Raw genomic sequence first — 19,887 nt, forward strand, 5'->3', positions numbered from 1 at the left:
TTTTTCCAATGGTCATGTATGGATGTGAGGGTTGGACTGTGAAGAAGGCTGAGCACCGAAGAATTGATGCTTTTAAACTGTGGTGTTGGAGAAGACTCTTGAGAGTCCCTTGGACTGCAAGGAGATCCAACCAGTCCATTCTGAAGGAGATGAGCCCTGGGATTTCTTTGGAAGGAATGATGCTAAAGCTGAAACTGGATGCGAAGAGTTGACTCATTGGAAAAGACTCTGATGCTGGGAGGGATTGGGGGCAGGAGGAGAAGGGGACGACGGAGGGTGAGATGGCTGGATGGCATCACTGACTCAATGGACATGAGTCTGGGTGAACTCCTGGAGTTGGTGATGGACAGGGAGGCCTGGCATGCTGTGATTCATGGGGTCACAAAGAGTCAGACACGACTGAGCGACTGAACTGAACTGAACTGAAGGTCCTAAATCAGTTGACTCTAAGTTGATCAGGAAGTTGATCATCTTGGTTGGGTCTGACCTAGTTAAGTAAGCCCTATTAAAGGGGCTGGGCTGTTAAGTAAGGAAATCATAGCGTGGCAATCTAAGAAGGTCTATTGAGGGAGACATATGTATGTCAGACAGAAAGACAATGGAGGCCTGGGTCCTACAAATGCAAAGAGCTCAATTACCTAAAACCCATATTCTTAAAAAAGGACCCTAAGTTACAGAAAGGAAAAAAGTCAGGCTAACACCTGATTTATGCTTTGTAAAATCCCAGTGATAAAACCTTGCACAGCCATGTTCAGACTTTGACTTTCATGAATTTTAGATAAAACATCAATATTGTTTTTAGCCACTAAATCTACAGTTAGTTTTTATATAGTGGAGAAAATTAATATTGTAATAATACACAGAAATTATACAGAACCTATACATAAATCTCCTAACCCTAAACTAAATGTATTTGCAAGTTAACTTCCCCTTAGCCTGATTGTGAAAATGTCCATGGCATTGTACTTGACTGATACACACACAAAAATGATGAAGAGGAAATACTAAATGAAAGAGATAAGAATCACTACAGTTAAACTATTTTTACTTTGTAAAAATAATAAAACATGTAAGAAAATGTGAGGATGTTTCTAGGGTCCCTTCTTGAGTGTTGGGAGGGGTTCATACACATGAAATACAACAATCAGTTCAGTTCAGTTGCTCAGTTGTGTCCAAGTCTTTGCAACTCCATGAACTGCAGAACACCAGGCCTCCCTGTCCATCATCAACTCCCGGAGTCCACCCAAGCCCATATCCATTGAGTTGGTGATGCCATCCAATCATCTCATCCTCTGTCTTCCCCTTATCCTCCTGCCATCAATCTTTCCCAACATCAAGGTCTTTTCAAATGAGTCAGCTCTTCGCATCAGGTGGCCAAAGTACTTGGAGTTTCAGCTTTAACATCAGTCCTTCCAATGAACACCCAGAAGTGATCTCCTTTAGGATGGACTGGTTGGATCTCCTTGCAGTCCAAGGAACTCTCAAGAGTCTTTTCCAACACCACAGTTCAAAAGCATCAATTCTTCGACCCTCAGCTTTCTTTATAGTCCGACTCTCACACCCATACATGACCACTGGAAAAACCATAGCCTTGACTAGACGGACCCTTTGTTGGCAAAGTAATGTCTCTGCTTTTGAATATGCTATCTAGGTTGGTCATAACTTTCCTTCCAAGGAGTAAGTGTCTTTTAATTTAATGGCTGCAATCAACATCTGCAGTGATTTTGGATTAAACATAAGCTTCTCATGTGTTAAGTGATTTTGGATTAAATATAAGCTTCTCATGTGTTAAAGACTGGGATAAGTATTTTTGTACATAATCTCGTTTAATTAAATCTGTGCATGAGTAATAAGGGTCAGAAGGCAAGTTATTTCACTGTAGATCCTGTGATCGTAGTTGTTATGCTGTACTTAATTGCAATTAGATCAATTGCTTTGCATTAATGACATACAAAAAATGTTAAGAGAACAAACATACCATGTCAGTATCAGAAAACCTGTGTGAAGAGTTTTAGGTTGATTTTGACATTGAACTTTACTGGTTAAGATTAGATTATGTTTATTTTGATATCTTAAAACTCAATAAATGTACTCAAAGAAATGTACTAATTGAACAAAAACACCCTTTCTGTCGCAATATTGAACCTGTAGGGGAAAGAAATTCCAAAAACTGTTTCCTGTTCTAAAACAAAAGGCCATTGACCAATGTACATTGTGGATACTGTGCAGATGTACCTTTAAAAGAGCAGTGCAAAGCTTGTTGAAATACAAGTTCTCAGCTGAAGAGTAATAGGACTATTGGGTCAAATTTTCTGTATATTTTAAACTTTGGTGTCATCATTAGGACAACTTAAAAATATTTTCCTGAGAGTACAATGTGTATTGCAAACAAAATCTGGAGAAAAATGACAATTTGTTAATGGTAGGCTGGTATATTGAGTTTAAATGTGATTCTTCTTATAAACTTTAGTATATGAATTGAGACTGAGTTCAGAAAATTAATTTTAAAGAAAAATACAGAAAGAATTCCTCTATCTTCTGCCAGGTAGACTAACATTAAATTCACAGCATTTCATTTTCTTGTTGGGAACCAACCAACATCATGCTCTTCAAAAGATAGCTATCAATCATTTTCAATTTAGAACAAATTAATATTTGGGAAAAAAGACCAAGGAATTGAAACTATCCTTTTCTTTTGAGAAATAAAAATTGGATGGGATAGGGTAAACTACAATATTTCTCTTTGAAACAATATTTCTCTTCGCACAATTCTTGAGAGAGAAAAATGCAAATAGAATACAATTGTTGGGAATTTTAAACAGGAAATATATAATCTTTAAAGCAATTAGAGTTTTCAGAGAATAAAACAAAAGCAATTACATAATATGGTAAAAGTGATAGTATCTTCCCATCTGTTATTGAAAAACACATAATTTAAAAACAAAATAAATTTCTATGCTATTTTGAATGATTAAAGACAAAGGCATCAGAACAACATAACTTGCAAAAGATGAATTTCATAGTGGTAATTCTAACTATAAAATCAATGAATTGTTTTTCTTTTTTTTTTTTTTGATAATTTATGGCTATGCTCATTAATTTTAATGGAATAGATGTTAGATGATATTTTTAACTTGCCGTTAAAGCTGGGCAATGTTAATTTTTTGCACTAACTTTTTAAAATAAGTATTCTTTGAATGAATTATTTATGTTCAGTACTGAATGATAATTTGAAAGATCTCCTGTTACTGGACCTACATTTCTTCATTGTGTAATTGTTAGTATTCTAATGGCTGCCTCTTTTAAAGGAAGCAATGCTCTCCAGTTTCCCATAGTGTCACAAGCCTCTCTAACCACTTACATGCTTAGCCTCCTGAGGCATTTGAGTTTAATTATTATTTTGTATACATGCAGGCACATAAATAAATTTGGGTTCATGATAAAAATAGATACATCCTTGTTGCAATTTGCATTGCTAAAATTTTGATACTGTGAATGATTAACATTCCCAGACACTTTCTATAAAACAATTGTATTAACTCATAAAAAATGCTTTGGCATACCTCTTAGATGCTTATAAATATCTTAAACTGAAAATCATGCAACTCATTAAGTATTTATTAGTCTCATTTGTGCAAGGCTGAAACCTTTGATATAAGCCCCAGACCTCTAGCAACCTACTCCTATTCCTTGTATGACAGGTATATATAAAAGACTATGAAATAAAGGAGAATTTGAAAACAAATACAACACATAATTATCAAACAGTAATGTATTTGAAAATTATAATTTTGCTTCAGAGTAATTAGAGAAGACTTTGTTTAAAAGGTGACACTAAATCTTTGTCTTGAATGATGAGCAGGGTTTTATCTTTTGGAGACATGGATAGCTAAGATAAAGACTGAGCAAAGGAAAAGAATGTGTAGAGCTACCAAAGACTAGCAAATATATTATTTTTTGTCTTTTAAGTAAAACAATAATATGTATTAGAAGATAAAGTAAATGGAGCAAGAATGCAGAGAAATGACACTTACTTTTCATGGTATATCAGTTCAGTTCAGTCACTCAGTCCTGTCCAACTCTTTGCTACCCCATAGACTGCAGCATGCCAGGCTTCCCTGCCCATCACCAGCTCCCAGAGCTTACTCAAACTCATGTCCATTGAGTCAGTGATGCCATCCAACCACCTCATTCTCTGTCAGCCTCTTCTCCTCCCGCCTTCAGTCTTTCCCAGCATCAGGGTCTTTTCTGGTGAGTGAGTTCTTCGCATCACGTGGCATTGGAGTTTCAGCTTTAACATCAGTCCTTCCAATGAATATTCAGGACTGATTTCCTTTAGCATGGACTGGTTGGATCTCTTTGCAGTCCAAGGAACTGTCAAGAGTCTTTTCCAACACCACAGTTCAAAAGCATCAATTCTTCACCCCTCAGCTTTCTTTATAGTCCAACTCTCACATCCATACATGATTACTGGAAAAATCATAGCTTTGACTAGATTGACATTTGTTGGCAAAGTAATGTCTCTGCTTTTTAATATGCTGTCTAGGTTGATCATAGCTCTCCTTCCGAGGAGCAAGCATGTTTTATAGATTAAGTGAAGGTGCAGTAACAAAAGCCCATTCTCTTAATCTCAGTAGGTAAAAGAAAAATGGTTTATTTCCTGCCTACATGCATATCTAGGGTTACTATAGGCTTTGTTTCACATCATAGTAATGCTGGAAAGCTACCTACTATATGTTGTTACTGTTGTTCAGTCACTAAATTATATCTAACTCTTTGTGACCCCAAGGACCACAGCGCACCAGACTCCTCTGTTGTCCACAGTCACCTGGAGTTTGCTCAGATCCATGTGCATTGAATCGGTGATGCTATCTAACCATTTCCTCCTCTGCGACTATCTTCTTCTTTTGCCTTCAATTTTCCCCAGCATCAGGGTCATTTCCAGTGTGTTGACTCTTTGAATCAGGTGGCCAAAGTACTAGAGCTTCAACACATCAGTCCTTCCAGTGAATATTCAGGGTTGATTTCCTTTAGCATTGACTGGTTTGATCTCTTTGTGGTCCAGGAAACTCTCAAGAGTCTTCTCCAGCACCACAATTCAAAAACATCAATTCTTCAGCGCTCAGCCTTCCTTATGGTCCAGCTCTCAGATCCATCCATAACTACTGGATGCATCATAGCCTTAACTATATGAACTTTGGTGGCAAAGTGATGTCTGCTTTTTTATACACTGTCTAGGTTTGTCATGGCTTTCTGTCCAAGGAGCAAGTGTCTTTTAATTTCTTGGCCGCAGTAGCCATCAGCAGTGATTTTGGAGCCCATGAAAATAAAGTCTGTCACTGCTTCCACTTTTTTTCCCATTTATTTGCTATGAAGTGATGGGACTGGCTGCTATGATCTTAGTACTTAAATGTTGAATTTTAAGCCAGCTTTTTCATCCTCTTCTTTCACCTATATTTTAGGGCTCTTTAGCTCTTCTTCACTTTGTGCCCTAGAGTGGTGTCATCTGCGTATCTGAGGTTGTTACTATTTCTCCTGGCAATCTTGATTCCAGCTTGTGATTCATCCAGCCTGGCATTTCACTTGATGTTGTCTGCTTATAAATTAAATAAGCAGGGTGATGATATACAGCCTTGTATTCATTTCCCAATTCTGAACCAGTCAGTTGTTTCATGTCTGGTTCTAATTGCTGCTTCTTGATCTGTATACAGGTTTCTCAGGAGACATGTTAAGTAGTCTGGTACTCCAATCTCTAAGAATTTTCACAGTTTGTTGTGAAAGACATATTCAAAGGCTTTAGTGTTGGCAGTGAGGCAGAAGTAGTCATTTTTCTGGAACTCCCTTGCTTTCTCCATGACCTAATGAATGTTGGCAATTTGATCTCTGGTTCCTTGCCTTTTCTAAAGTCAACTTGTACATCTGGAAGTTCTTGGTTCACATATTGTTGAGGCCTAGCTTGAAGGATTTCGAGCATTACTTTACTAATGTAAAATGAGTGCAGTTGTATAGTAGGAAGTTTGAACAATCTTTGGCATTGCCCTTCTTTGGGATTGGAATGAAAATTGACCTTTTCCAGTCCTGTGGCCACTGCTGAGTTTTCTAAATTTGCTAGCCTATTGAGTGCTGCTGGCACTTTAACAGAATCATTTTTCAGAATTTGAAATAGTTCAGCTGGAATTCTGTCATCTCCATTAGATTTGTTTTATTAATGCCTCCTAAGGCCCTCTTGCCTTCACACTCCAGGATGTCTGGCTCTAGGTGAGTGAAAACACCATCATGATTCTCCAGGTCATTAAGACCTTTTTTTGTACAGTTCTTCTGTGTATTCTTGCCACCTCTTCTTAATCTCTTCTGCTTTTGTTAGTTCCTTACTATTTCTGCTGTTTATTGTGCTCATTCTTGAATGAAATGTTCCCTTGATATCTCATTTTCTTGAGGAGATCTCTAGTATTTGCCAGTCTATTGTTTTCCTCTACTTCTTTGCATTGTTCTTTCAAGAATGCTTTTTCATATCTTCTTGCTGTTCACTAGAACTCTGCATTCAGTTGGGTAAATGTTTCTCTTTCTCTCTTGCCTTTCACTTCTCTTCTTTCCTTGGATACTTGTAAAGCCTCCTCAGAGAATCATTTTGCCTTCTTGCATTTCTTTTTCTTGGGGATATTTTGGCCACTGCCTCTTTTACAATGTTATGAACCTCCATCCATAGTTCTTTAGGCACTCTGTCTATGAGATCTAATCCATTGATCTATTTTCACCTCCACTGTATAATCATAAGGGATTTGATTTAGGTCATACCTGAATGGCTTAGTGGTTTTCAATACTTTCTTCAATTTAAGCTTGAATTTTTCAATAAGGAGCTCATGATCTGAGCTACAGTTAGTTCCAGGTCTTGTTTTTACTGGCTGTATGGAGCCTGTCATCTTTGACTGCAAAGAACATAGTGATTCTGACTTCAGTTTTGACCATCTAGCGATGTTTGTATAGAGTTGTCTCTTGTCTTGTTGGAAAAGCATGTTTGCTATGACCAGCATGTTCTCTTAACAAAACTGTCGTACTTGGCCCTATTTCATTTTGTACTCCAAGGACATACTTGCTTGTTACTCCAGGTATCACTTGGCTTCCTACTTTTGCATTCCAGCCTCCTATAAAGAAGTGGGCATCTTTTTTAGTGTTCCAAAAGGTGTTGTAGGTCTTCACAAAACTGGTCAGCTTCATCTTTTTTGATATCAGTGGTTTGTACATATACTTAAATTGCTGTGATGTTGAATGGTTTGCCTTGGAAACAGATGGAGATCATGCTGTTGTTTTTGAGACTGCACCCAAGTACTGAATTTCAGACTCTTTTGTTGACTGTGAGGGCTATTTCATTTATTCTAAGGGATTCTTGCCCAGAGTAGTAGATATAATGGTCATCTGAATTAAATTCGCTCATTCCCATCCATTTTAGTTCAATGATTCCCAAGATTTTGATGGTCACTCTTGCCATTTCCTACTTGACTGCATCCAATTTACCTTTATTTATGGGCCTAACATTCCAGGTTCTTTTGCAGTACCATTCTTTACTGTATCAGACTTTACTATCACCATCAGATACAACGACAGCTGAGCATCATTTCTGCTTTGGTCCAACCACTTAATTCTTCTGGGAACTATTAATAACTGTCCTCCACTTTGCCCCAGTAGCATATAGGATACGTTCTGACCCGAGGGACTCATCTTCCAGTGTCATGCCTTTTTGCCTATTCATACTGCTCATACTGGGGTGAGTTGCCATTTCCTCCTCCAAAGGACCAATTTTTATCAGAACTCTTCACTGTGACCCACCCATCGTGGGTGGCCCTGCATGGCCTGGCTCGTAGCTTCATTGAGTTATGCGACCATCACTGCCACGACAAGGCTGTGACCTATGAAGGAGCTACTGTAGGTAGAATCTGTCATTTATATTTTTGCTGCTCACTGAGGAAGGAGGAAGCATCATACTGAATCACTTATTGGAAGATCCCATCTGGAATAAATATCACTTCCATTCATAAATTATTAACCACTGAAGGCTATCTGACCATGCCTAATTCTTGAGAGACAATTACCCATACATATCTTACATTTCTGAGTGATATGAGCTAAGACATTTACAGTCAACCCAAGACAGACGGGTCATGATGGAGAGTTCTGACAAAATTTGGTCCACTAGAGAAGGGAATGGCAAACAACTTCAGTATTCTTGCTTTGAGAACCCCATGAACATATGAAAAAGCAAAAAGACAGGACACTGAAAGATGACTCCCTAGGTCAGTAGGTGCCCAATATGCTACTGAAGATCAATGGAGAAATAACACCAGAAAGAATGAAGAGACAGAACCAAAGCAAAAACAACACCCCATTGTGGATGAGAATGGTGATGGAATCAAGGTCTGATGATGCAAAGAGCAATATTGCATAGGAACTTGGAATGTCAGGTCCATGAATCAAGGCAAATTGGAAGTGGTCAAACAGGAGATGGAAAGTGTGAACATCAACATTTTAGGAATCAGTAAACTAAAATGAACTGGAATGGGTGAATTTAACTAAGATGACCATTATGTCTACTACTGTGGGCAAGAATCCCTTAGAAGAAATGGAGTAGCCATCATAGTCAACAAAAGAGTCCAAAAAGCACTACTTGGATGCAGTCTCAAAAACAAACAAACAAAAAAAAATGATCTCTGTTCGTTTTCAAGGCAAACCATTCAATATCATGGTAACCCAAGTCTATGCCCTAACAAGTAATGCTGAAGAAGCTGAAGTTGAATGGTTCTATGAAGGCCTACAAGACATTCTAGAACTAACACCCAAAGAAAGTGTCCTCTTCATTATAGGGGACTGGAATGCAAAAGTAGAAATTCAAGAAACACCTGGAGTAACAGGCAAATTTGGCCTTGGAGTACAAAATGAAGCAGGGCAAAGGCTAATAGAGTTTTTCCAATAGAATGCACTGGTCATAGCAAACAATCTCTTCCAACAACACAAGAGAAGACTGTACACATGGACATCACAGAATGGTCAACACCAAAATCATATGGGTTATATACTTTGCAGCCAAAGATGGAGAAGCTCTATACAGTCAGCAAAAACAAGACCGGGAACTGGCTGTGGCTCAGACCATGAACTCTTTATTGTCAACTTTAGACTTAAAGTGAAGAAAGTAGGGAAAACCACTGGACCATTAAGGTATGACCTAAATCAAATCCCTTACAATTATATAGTGGAAGTGAGAAATAGATTTAAGGGACTATATCTGAAAAATAGACTGCCTGATGAACCATGGATGGAGGTTCATCACATTGTACAGGAGATCAGGATCAAGACCATCCCCAAGAAAAAGAAATGCAAACAAGCAAAATGGCTGTCTGGGGAGGCCTTACAAGTAGCTATGAAAAGAAGAGAAGCAAAAAGCAAAGGAGAAAAGCTAAGATATACCCATTTGAATGAAGAGTTCCAAAGAATATCAAGGAGATAGGAAAGCCTTCCTGAGTGATCACTGTCAAGAAATAGAAGAAAACAATAGAATGGGAAAGACTAGAGATCTCTTCAAGAAAATTATATACCAAGGGAACGTTTCTAGCAATGATGGGCTTAATAAGGGATAGAAATAGTTTGGACCTAAGACAAGCAGAAGATATTAAGAAGAGGTGGCAACAATACACAGAAGAACTATACAAAACAGATCTTAATGACCCAGATAATCATGATCGTATGAACACGCACCTAGAGCCAGACATCCTACAATGTGAAATCAAGTAGGCCTTAGGAAGCATCACTATGAATAAAGCTAGTGGAGGTGATGGAATTCCAGTTGAGCTACCTCAAATCCTGAAAGATGATGCCAGCAAATCTGGAAAACTCAGCAGTGGCCAAAGGACTGGAAAAGTCAGTTTTTATTCCAACCCCAAAGAAAGGCAATGCCAAAGAATGTTCAAACCACTGCATAATTGCACTCATCTCACACCCTAGTAAAGTAATGCTCAAAATTCTCCAAGCCAGGCTTCAACAATATGTGAACCATGAACTTCAGATATTCAAGTTGGTTTTAGAAAAGGCAGAGGAACCAGAGATCAAATTGCCAACATCCGCTGGATCATGGAAAAAGAAAGAGAGCTCCAGAAAAACATCTATTTCTGCTTTATTGACTATGCCAAAACCTTTGACTGTGCAGATCACAATAAACTGTGGAAAATTCTGAAAGAGATGGGAATACTAGACCACCTGACCTGTCTCTTGAGAAATCTGTATGCAGGTCAAAAAGCAACAGTTAGAACTGGACATGAAACAACAGACTGGTTCCCAATAGGAAAAGGAGTATGTCAAGGCTGTATCTTGTCACCCTGTTCATTTAACTTATATGCAGAGTACATCATGAGAAACACTGAGCTGGAAGAAGCACAAGCTGGGATCAAGATTGCTTGGAGAAATATAAATAACCTCAGATATCCAGATTGTACCACTTTTCTGGCAGAAGTGGAGAACTAAAAAGACTCTTAATGAAAGTGAAAGAGGAGAGTGAAAAAGTTGGTTTAAAACTCAACATTCAGAAAACTAAGATCATGGCATCTGGTCTGATCACTTCATGGCAAATAGATGGGAAAACAATGAGGAGGGAGGAGGGTTCAGGATGGGGAACACATGTATACCTGTGGCGGATTCATTTTGATATTTGGCAAAGCTAATACAATTATGTAAAGTTTAAAAATAAAATAAAATATAAAAAATTAAAAAAAAATAAAAGAAAAAAAAAAACAATGGAGACAGTGACAGACTTTATTTTTGGGGGCTCCAAAATCACTACAGATGGTGACTGCAGCCATGAAATTAAAAGACACTTACTCCTTGGAAGGAAAGTTATGACCAACCTAGACAGCATATTCAGAAGCGGAGACATTACTTTGCCAACAAAGGTCCGTCTAGTAAAGGGTATGATTTTTCCAGTATCATGAAGAGGGGAGCTGGACTATAAAGAAAACTGAGCACAGAAAAATTGATACTTTTGAACTTTGGTGTTGGAAATGACTCTTGAGAGTTCCTTACACGGCAAGGAGATCCGGCCAATCCATCCTAAAGGAAATCAGTCCTGAATATTCATTGGATGCACTGATGTTGAAGCTGAAACTTCAGTACTTTGGCCACCTGATGCGAAGAACTGACTAATTTGAAAAGACCCTGATGCTGGGAAAGATTGAAGGCAGGAGAAGGGGACGACAGAGGATGAGATGGTTGGATGGCGTCACTAACTCAATGGACATGAGTTTGTGTAACTCTGGGAGTTTTTGATGGACAGAGTTTCCTGGCCTGCTGCAGTCCATGGAGTTGCAAAGAGTCAGACACAACTGAGCGCCTGAACTGAACTGAACTGAGGATTACTAGTGTAAGAACATATTCTAGGATAGTCCATATAGAGATTTCTTCCTCCCTAGAGATGCTTCAGGAGAAAGACATAAATTTTCCACAGGGAAATATTAGTCGACTCTGCAGAGTGAACATATCTTTTTTTTTTTCCCCTTTCCTGATATAAAAATGGGTCTGTTACTAGAATCCTGATGTAGGATCAGTTCAGTTCAGTTCAGTCGCTCAGTCGTGTCCGACTCTTTGTGATCCCATGAATCACAGCATGCCAGGCCTCCCTGTCCATCACCAGCTCCCAGAGTTCACTCAGACTCATATCCATAGAGTCAGTGATGCCATCCAGCCATCTCATCCTCTGTTGTCCCCTTCTCCTCCTGCCCGCAATCCCTCCCAGCATCAGAGTGTTTTCCAATGAGTCAACTCTTCGCATGAGGTGGCCAAAGTACTGGAGTTTCAGCTTCAGCATCATTCCCTCCAAAGAAATCCCAGGGCTGATCTCCTTCAGAATGGACTGGTTGGATCTTCTTGCAGATGTAGGATCAGAGTCTCATAAATTTAGAATTCCTTTCCTTTATTACATTTTAATGTGTGTGCAGATACCATCCAGCTGTCACCATGTGTGTGTGGATCAGGGCTTGGGACAAATGTTATGGTGTTACTTTGGCTGTTCCTTCTTTTTTCTTGAGTAATAAATTCTTTCTCTCTGACCAGAGGCCTCAGATTTTCTGTCAGGGTATAAATATAAAACTCTGACATTTAATCTCTCAATTTGAAAATAGAGTAAAATCTCAAAAAAAAAAAAAAAAAAGTTTTTTGAACTCACAATAGCATCATGGCAGGGAAGTACAATCTTAACATGTGCTTAGACAGAAGAGATGTGGGAAAAGCGGCAAACCTCTAGAATCAAGTGTGAAAAGGAAAATGGGAATAATACTGTTGGTTCATTGGTTTCTCACATGCTATGGAAAGCATTCTGGTTGTAGTAACCCTGTTGTTGTTACTATTTAGTCACAAAGTCATGATTGACTCTTTTGTGACCCCATGGACTATAGCCTACCAGGTTCCTCTGTCCATGGGATTTCCCAACCAAGAATACTGGAAAGCCCAGTAACCTTGAACTTACATTTAATACTGCAATTAGACCCAAATATGGCTTCCCTGGTAGCTCAGTGTTAAAGAATATACCTATCAATGCAGGAGACATGGTTCAATCCCTGACTTGGGAAGATTCCCTGGAGAAGGAAATGGCTTCCCACCCCAGTATTCTTGCCTTTAAGTCCCATGGACAGAGAAATCTGGTGGGCTCCAGTCCATGGGGTTGCAAAAGAGTTGAATACGACTTAGCAACTAAACGGCAATGACAATAGACCCAAATAAGAAGGTCCTTAGGGACTCTGAGTTCCATTCCATGGTGAATCCTATATATCACAGATGTAAAAATATAAATAAAGAAAATTTAGAGACTTCTCTCACTTGTATTCTAATCTTAATAATTAGCATATTACAAAGTATTAAATACAATATTTGTTCTTGGACTAACATTTATTTTAAGTCCCAAGTAAGCACTTTTCTATATCTTTTTCCCTTTAAGCAAAAGTTCCTCATATCTGAGTGGCATAACTATTCCTGGGCTCTGCTGCTATATATAATATGTTGAAAACAAATACTACTTATGGTTTGGGAAAGATTTGTATGGTGAAAATACTCAATTGTAAGCTGAATAATGGCCATCCAAGATTTCCAGGGCCTAATACCCAGCTTTTGTGAATATGTTACTTTACATGGAAAAGGAATTTTGTAAAAATAATTAAAATGACCCTGGATCATCCACATGGGCCCAAACTAACCTTAAAGCAGAATATCTTTTCTAGCTATGATGAAAGGGGATTAATACCTATGGGAAATGGTCAGGAACCGTGTGATGGCAGATTGAAGTTATGATGGAACATCTTAGTTTGGGTGTACAAAATCAGAATTGAGAAACCGTTGAGGACCTAGTCTCAGATTTGCTCCTGCACTACAGAGAATGTGAATTTTCTGTGAACTATGCATGGCTAAAGGACACCAGCCTTTTTAAATCCAACATCTGCAAGCTGCAACCTTATGTCTTAAGGTTGTTCCCCCCTTGTAACTGTGCCATTTCAAACCCCAACCAATCCTGACTTGATAAGCACACATACTTCTTGGCAGCTTCAACTACAGTTCTTGATAAACAATTCATGTAACTTACTGAATCTCTTGTTTTTTGCCTTCATAAGCCTACACCATTTTGTAGTCTAGTCTGTGTGCTTAGTTGTTCAGTCATGTGTGACTCTGTGACCCCATGGACTGTAGCCCACCGGCTTCTCTGTTCATGGGGATTCTCCAGACAAGAATACTGGAGTGGTTGCCATGCCCTTCTTCCTCCAGGGGATCTCCCCAACCCAGGGATCGAATCCAGATCTCCCGCACTGCAGGCAGATTCTTCACCAGTTGAGCCACCAGGGAAGCCCAAGAATATTGGAGTGGGTAATCTATTCCATCTCCAAGGGATCTTCCCAACCCAGGAATCGAACTGAGGTCTTCTACATTGAAAGTGGATTCTTTACCAGCTGAGCAATGAGGAAAGCCATATTTTGTAGTCTGGAGGAACACAATTTAAGTGCTTCTTGCATCTGTGTCTCCCAAGCTAACCACCCAGTCCTCCACAAAACACCCTTTTATTTCAATCAAGTTTATGTTTCTGAAAATCTGGTTAAGGCAAGGAATGTGGATGGTCTGTAGGGTCTGGAAAAGGCAAGAAACTAGACTCTCCCAAGGCATCGCTAGATAAGAATAAAGCTCTTACAACATCCTTGATAGTAGTCTAATTAGACCTATGTAGGAATTCTGACTTATGAAAAAAATAAGATAATTTTATTGAGGTCATTAAGCGTATGCTAATTATTAGGACAGCAATAGAAAACAAATAGAGTACAAGAAAAGACAGATGAATTAACTTATCACATCCTTCCTTTGGAATAGCATGGATGCAACTCATTCTTATACAGCAAGTATCCTGTTTGTAGTGTGCACGCATTTCATTGTTTGTTCATAGTTCCTGTCTGTGTTTTTTAGTATATAAAAGAATTCCACATGGTAGCTAAGGAATATTTGCAATATTAAAGAAGCTGTGTTATTGTTAATTATCTTTTATAGGTCTCAGTTCAGTTCGGTCTCTCAGTCATGTCCAACTCTTTGCAATTCCATGGACTGCAGCATGCCAGGCTTCCCTGTCCTATTTATAGGTCTAGATGTAGTATATAATATCAGTGTTTTACATTGACTACTAGATGTATAAGGGCTTCTGAGGGGGTGCTAGTGGTAAAGAATCTTCCTGCCAATATAGGAGATGTAAGAGACACGAGTTCGATCACTGGGTTGGGAACATCCCCTAAATGAGGGCATGGCAATCCTCTCCAATATTGTTGCCTGGAGAATCCAACTGACAGAGGATCCTGATGGGTTACAGTCCATAGGGTCACAAAAAGTAGGACACACTGAAGTAACTGAGCACACACACAGCACAGATGCATACAGAACAAGATTTGAGAATACATCATTAGTATTTAATATATTTTGAAGTTCATATTTATTAAAAGAATTTTGATTAAAATTTTATATTATGATTTATATTTTACATATAATGAGTTAAAGGTAAAAATTATGTTTATATTTAATTTATACTTTTGAAGAGCATGTATTAAAATTTTTATTATTCAGTTTTTTAATTTGTTAGATCACTACTATTAATAAAACAAAATTATGTTTCACAGTTGGTTGTAACAAAATTATAGAGTTTCTTGACATTAAGATTATAAAAATGAGCTTTATGGAATATACTATTAATTATATATTTCTTTTCTTGTCAGACATCTAAATATTGTTGACCCAATAAGTAAAATATGCTAAGTCATGTCCAAGAATGAATTCAAAATTCTTTGGTATTTTGCCAAATTGCAATTGTAAAGAAACAGCTTTATGTGTATTTTTTTCTTTTTGAAAGCATATATGTAAAATTAGATGTTCAGATCAGTTAAATACAGTCGCTCAGTCATGTCCGACTCTTCAGTTCAGTTCAGTGGCTTAGTCGTGTCCAACTCGTTGCTACCCCATGAATGGTACACCAGGCCTCCCTGCCCTTCAGCAACTCCTGGAGTTCACTCAGACTCATCTCCATTGAGTCAGTGATGCCATCCAGCCATCTCATCCTCTGCCGTCCCCTTCTCCTCCTGCCCCCAATCCCTCCCAGCATCAGAGTTTTTCCAATGAGTCAACTCTTCCAATGAGGTGGCCAAAGGACTGGAGTTTCAGCTTCAGCATCATTCCTTCCAAAGAAATCCCAGGGCTGATCTCCTTCAGAATGGACCGGTCGGATCTCCTTGCAGTCCAAGGTACTCTCAAGAGTCTTCTCCAACACCACACTTCAAAAGCATCAATTCTTCGGCGCTCAGCCTTCTTCACAGTCCAACTCTCACATCCATACATGACCACAGGAAAAACCATAACCTTGACTAGATGGACCTTTGTTGGCAAAGTAATGTCTCTGCTTTTTAATAAGCTATCTAGGTTGGTCATAACTTTCCTTCCAAGGAGTAAGCGTCTTTTAATTTCATAGTTGCAGTCACCAACTGCAGTGATTTTGGAGCCCAGAAAAATAAAGTCTGACACTGTTTCCACGGTTTCCCCATCTATTTCCCATGAAGTGATGGGACCAGATGCCATGATCTTCGTTTTCTGAAGGTTGAGCTTTAAGCCAACTTTTTCACTCTCCACTTTCACTTTCACCAAGAGGCTTTTTAGTTCCTCTTTACTTTCTGCCATAAGGGTGGTGTCATCTGCATATCTGACGTGATTGATATTTCTCCCAGCAATCTTGATTCCAGCTTGTGCTCTTCCAGTCCAGCGTTTCTCATGATGTACTCTGCATATAAGTTAAATAAACAGGGTGACAATATACAGCCTTGACAAACTCCTTTTCCTATTTGGAACCAGCCTGTTGTTCCATGTCCAGTTCTAACTGTTGCTTCCTGACCTGCATACAAATTTCTCAAGAGGCAGGTCAGGTGGTCTGGTATTCCCATCTCTTTCAGAATTTTCCACAGTTGATTGTGATGCACAGAGTCAAAGGCTTTGGCATAGTCAATAAAGCAGAAATAGATGTTTTTCTGGAATTCTCTTGCTTTTTCCATGATCCAGCGGATGTTGGCAATTTGATCTCTGGTTCCTCTGCCTTTTCTAAAACCAGCTTGAACATCAGGAAGTTCATGGTTCACCTATTGCTGAAGCCTGGCTTGGAGAATTTTGTGCATTATTTTACTAGCATGTGAGACGAGTGCAATTGTGCGGTAGTTTGAGCATTCTTTGGCATTGCCTTTCTTTGGGATTGGAATGAAAACTGACCTTTTCCAGTCCTGTGGCCACTGCTGAGTTTTCCAAATTTGCTGGCATATTGAGTACAGCACTTTCACAGCATCATCTTTCAGGACTTGAAATAGCTCAACTGGAATTCCATCACCTCCACTAGCTTTGTTTTTAGTGATGCTTTCTAAGACCCACTTGACTTCACATTCCAGGATGTTTGGCTCTAGGTCAGTGATCACACCATCGTGATTATCTGGGTCGTTAAGATCTATTTTGTACAGTTCTTCTGTGTATTCTTGCCACCTCTTCTTAATATCTTCTGCTTCTGTTACTTCCATACCATTTCTGTCCTTTATAGAGCCCATCTTTGCATGAAATGTTCCCTTGGTATCTCTAATTTTCTTGAAGAGACCCCTAGTCTTTCCCATTCTATTGTTTTCCTCTAGTTCTTTGCATTGATCGCTGAGGAAGGCTTTCTTATGTCTTCTTGCTATTCTTTGGAACTCTGCATTCAGATGCTTATATCTTTCCTTTTCTCCTTTGCTTTTCACTTCTCTTCTTTTCACAGCTATTTGTAAGGCCTCCCCAGACAGCCATTTTGCTTTTTTGCATTTCTTTTCCATGGGGATGGTCTTGACCCCTGTCTCCTGTACAATGTCACGAATCTCATTCCATAGTTCATCAGGCACTCTATCTATCAGATCTAGGCCCTTAAATCTATTTCTTACTTCCACTGTATAATCATAAGGGATTTGATTTAGGTCACCTGACTCTTAGGAAGCATTATATTTAAAAGTTTATTAGATTAATCTTTAAATATACAAAAAGGTAAATATAGACATGTGTTAAATGGCCCTCTTTTTGTATTACTGTTCAGTCTTTGTAAATATTAGAGCAAGGGCTATGTTAAGTGTTGGTAAATTTATTAATAGTTTTCATGAACTGCACATACACGACCTTGTTCACAGCTCTTCTTATTACTGTCACTTTAGGTACTTTGCCTGTTAAGATTATATTCCATTTGAAATAGCTGCAACAACAAAAAAATAATGAATTAACATTTGAAATGAAATTATTTTTTGTGTTAGAAGACTAGAAAAAAACTAATGAAGAATAAATGTCAAGCAAACATTTGTTATTGAAGGACTGACCACAATTTCATACTCCTTTCAAAGCAACAGGTAACTGCTTTATGGACCCTAAAAAATAAAAATCCTATAGATAAATTTGTGTTATAGTTTCTATGGCAGTACATTCAAACTTAGAATGTAAAAATATATAAAAATACTCATTAAAGAATTTATTTCTTTATATATAGTATAAAGAAATATATATAATATAAAGAAATATAAAGACACCACCCTTATGGCAGAAAGTGAAGAGGAACTAAAAAGCCTCTTGATGAAAGTGAAAGACAAGAGTGAAAAGATTGGCTTAAAGCTCAACCTTCAGAAAACGAAGATCATGGCATCTGGTCCCATCACTTCATGGCAAATAGATGGGCAAACAGTGGAAACTGTCAGACTTTATTTTTCTGGGCTCCAAAATCACTGCAGATGGTGACTGCAACCATGAAATTAAAAGATGCTTACTCCTTGGAATGAAAGTTATGACCAACCTAGATAGCTTGTTGAAAAGCAGAGACATTACTTTGCCAACAAAGGTTCGTCTAATCAAGGCTATGGTTTTTCCTGTGGTCATGTATGGATGTGAGAGTTGGACTGTGAAAAAAGCTGAGTGCCGAAGAATTGATGCTTCTGAACTGTGGTGTTGGAGAAGACTCTGAGAGTCCCTTGGACTGCAAGGAGATCCAACCAGTCCATTCTGAAGGAGATCAGCCCTGGGATTTCTTTGGAGGGAATGATGCTGAAGCTGAAACTCCAGTCCTTTGGCCACCTCATTGGCAGAGTTGACTCATTGGAAAAGACTCTGATGCTGGGAGGGATTGGGGGCAGGAAGAAAAGGGGACGACAGAAGATGAGATGGCTGGATGGCATCACCGACTGGATGGACGTGAGTTTAAGTGAACTCCGAGAGTTGCTGATGGACTGGAGGCCTGGCGTGCTGCGATTCACAGGGTAGCAGAGATTCAAATACAACTGAGCGACTGAACTGAACTGTACTGAGCTGATATGAATTATATTATGTGTCAAGTAACAAAAACTGTATTTCAAGCTGTATTTCCATAAACAGATCCTTCAAGAAGTATGAAATAATAATTCTGAATGATATGGAATTGTGGGGTTGCACCCCATGCGAAGAGTTGACTCATTGGAAAAGACTCTGATGATGGGAGGGATTGGGGGCAGGACGAGAAGGGGACAACAGAGGATGAGATGGCTGGATGGCATCACTGACTCGATGGACATGAGTCTGAGTGAACTCCGGGAGTTAGTGATGGACAGGGAGGCCTGGTGTGCTGTGATTCATGGGGTCTCAAAGAGTCGGACACGACTGAGCGACTGAACTGAACTGAACTGAACTTATAAGAAACTGTTTATTTTTGTTACTCCTTAGATGTTCATTAAATAATAGTTCATCTCACAATCAGTGGCATTTAGATTAGATGAATTATGATAAATCATAACTAAGGATGCTTATCTAGAAATGCAGGGATGCTTCAGTGTAGAAAATTAATGCAATACACTGTTTTAATGAGCTGCAGAGAAAAGACTAAGAGCATATTAATAAATGTAGAAGAGTTGTAGGCAACATTTGGCTTTCTTTCATTATTCAGACTTGGCACATAAACAGCCTTCCACAATTTGATGTAAAGCATCTGTTAAAAATTGTAATTATTGGAAGTTGTCTATAATCTATCCCTTATATTAGGAACAAGATTGGGGGTTCCCCAGTATGACTATTTGCAGTATTGCATTGGTAGGCAGAACCTACCAGTTATAATAAGCAATACCAGAAGCTCAATGAAAAAAAAAAAAAAGTAAATAAATAAGTTACTATTTTTCAGTACTGTTAGTATCAAACTAGGACATAGAGCATAATAAAAAGACTCAGTTGACAGTAGTAATCAAACAATATGGCACCTGAGAATGAACCTGATAAAATATGTAAAGGCCTAAATTGAAGAAAAGATAATGATCAACCAAAAAGCATAGATAATCTACTATC

Source organism: Bos mutus, chromosome 1, assembly GCF_027580195.1.
Source record: "Bos mutus isolate GX-2022 chromosome 1, NWIPB_WYAK_1.1, whole genome shotgun sequence".
In the NCBI taxonomy this organism is placed as follows: Eukaryota; Metazoa; Chordata; class Mammalia; order Artiodactyla; family Bovidae; genus Bos; species Bos mutus.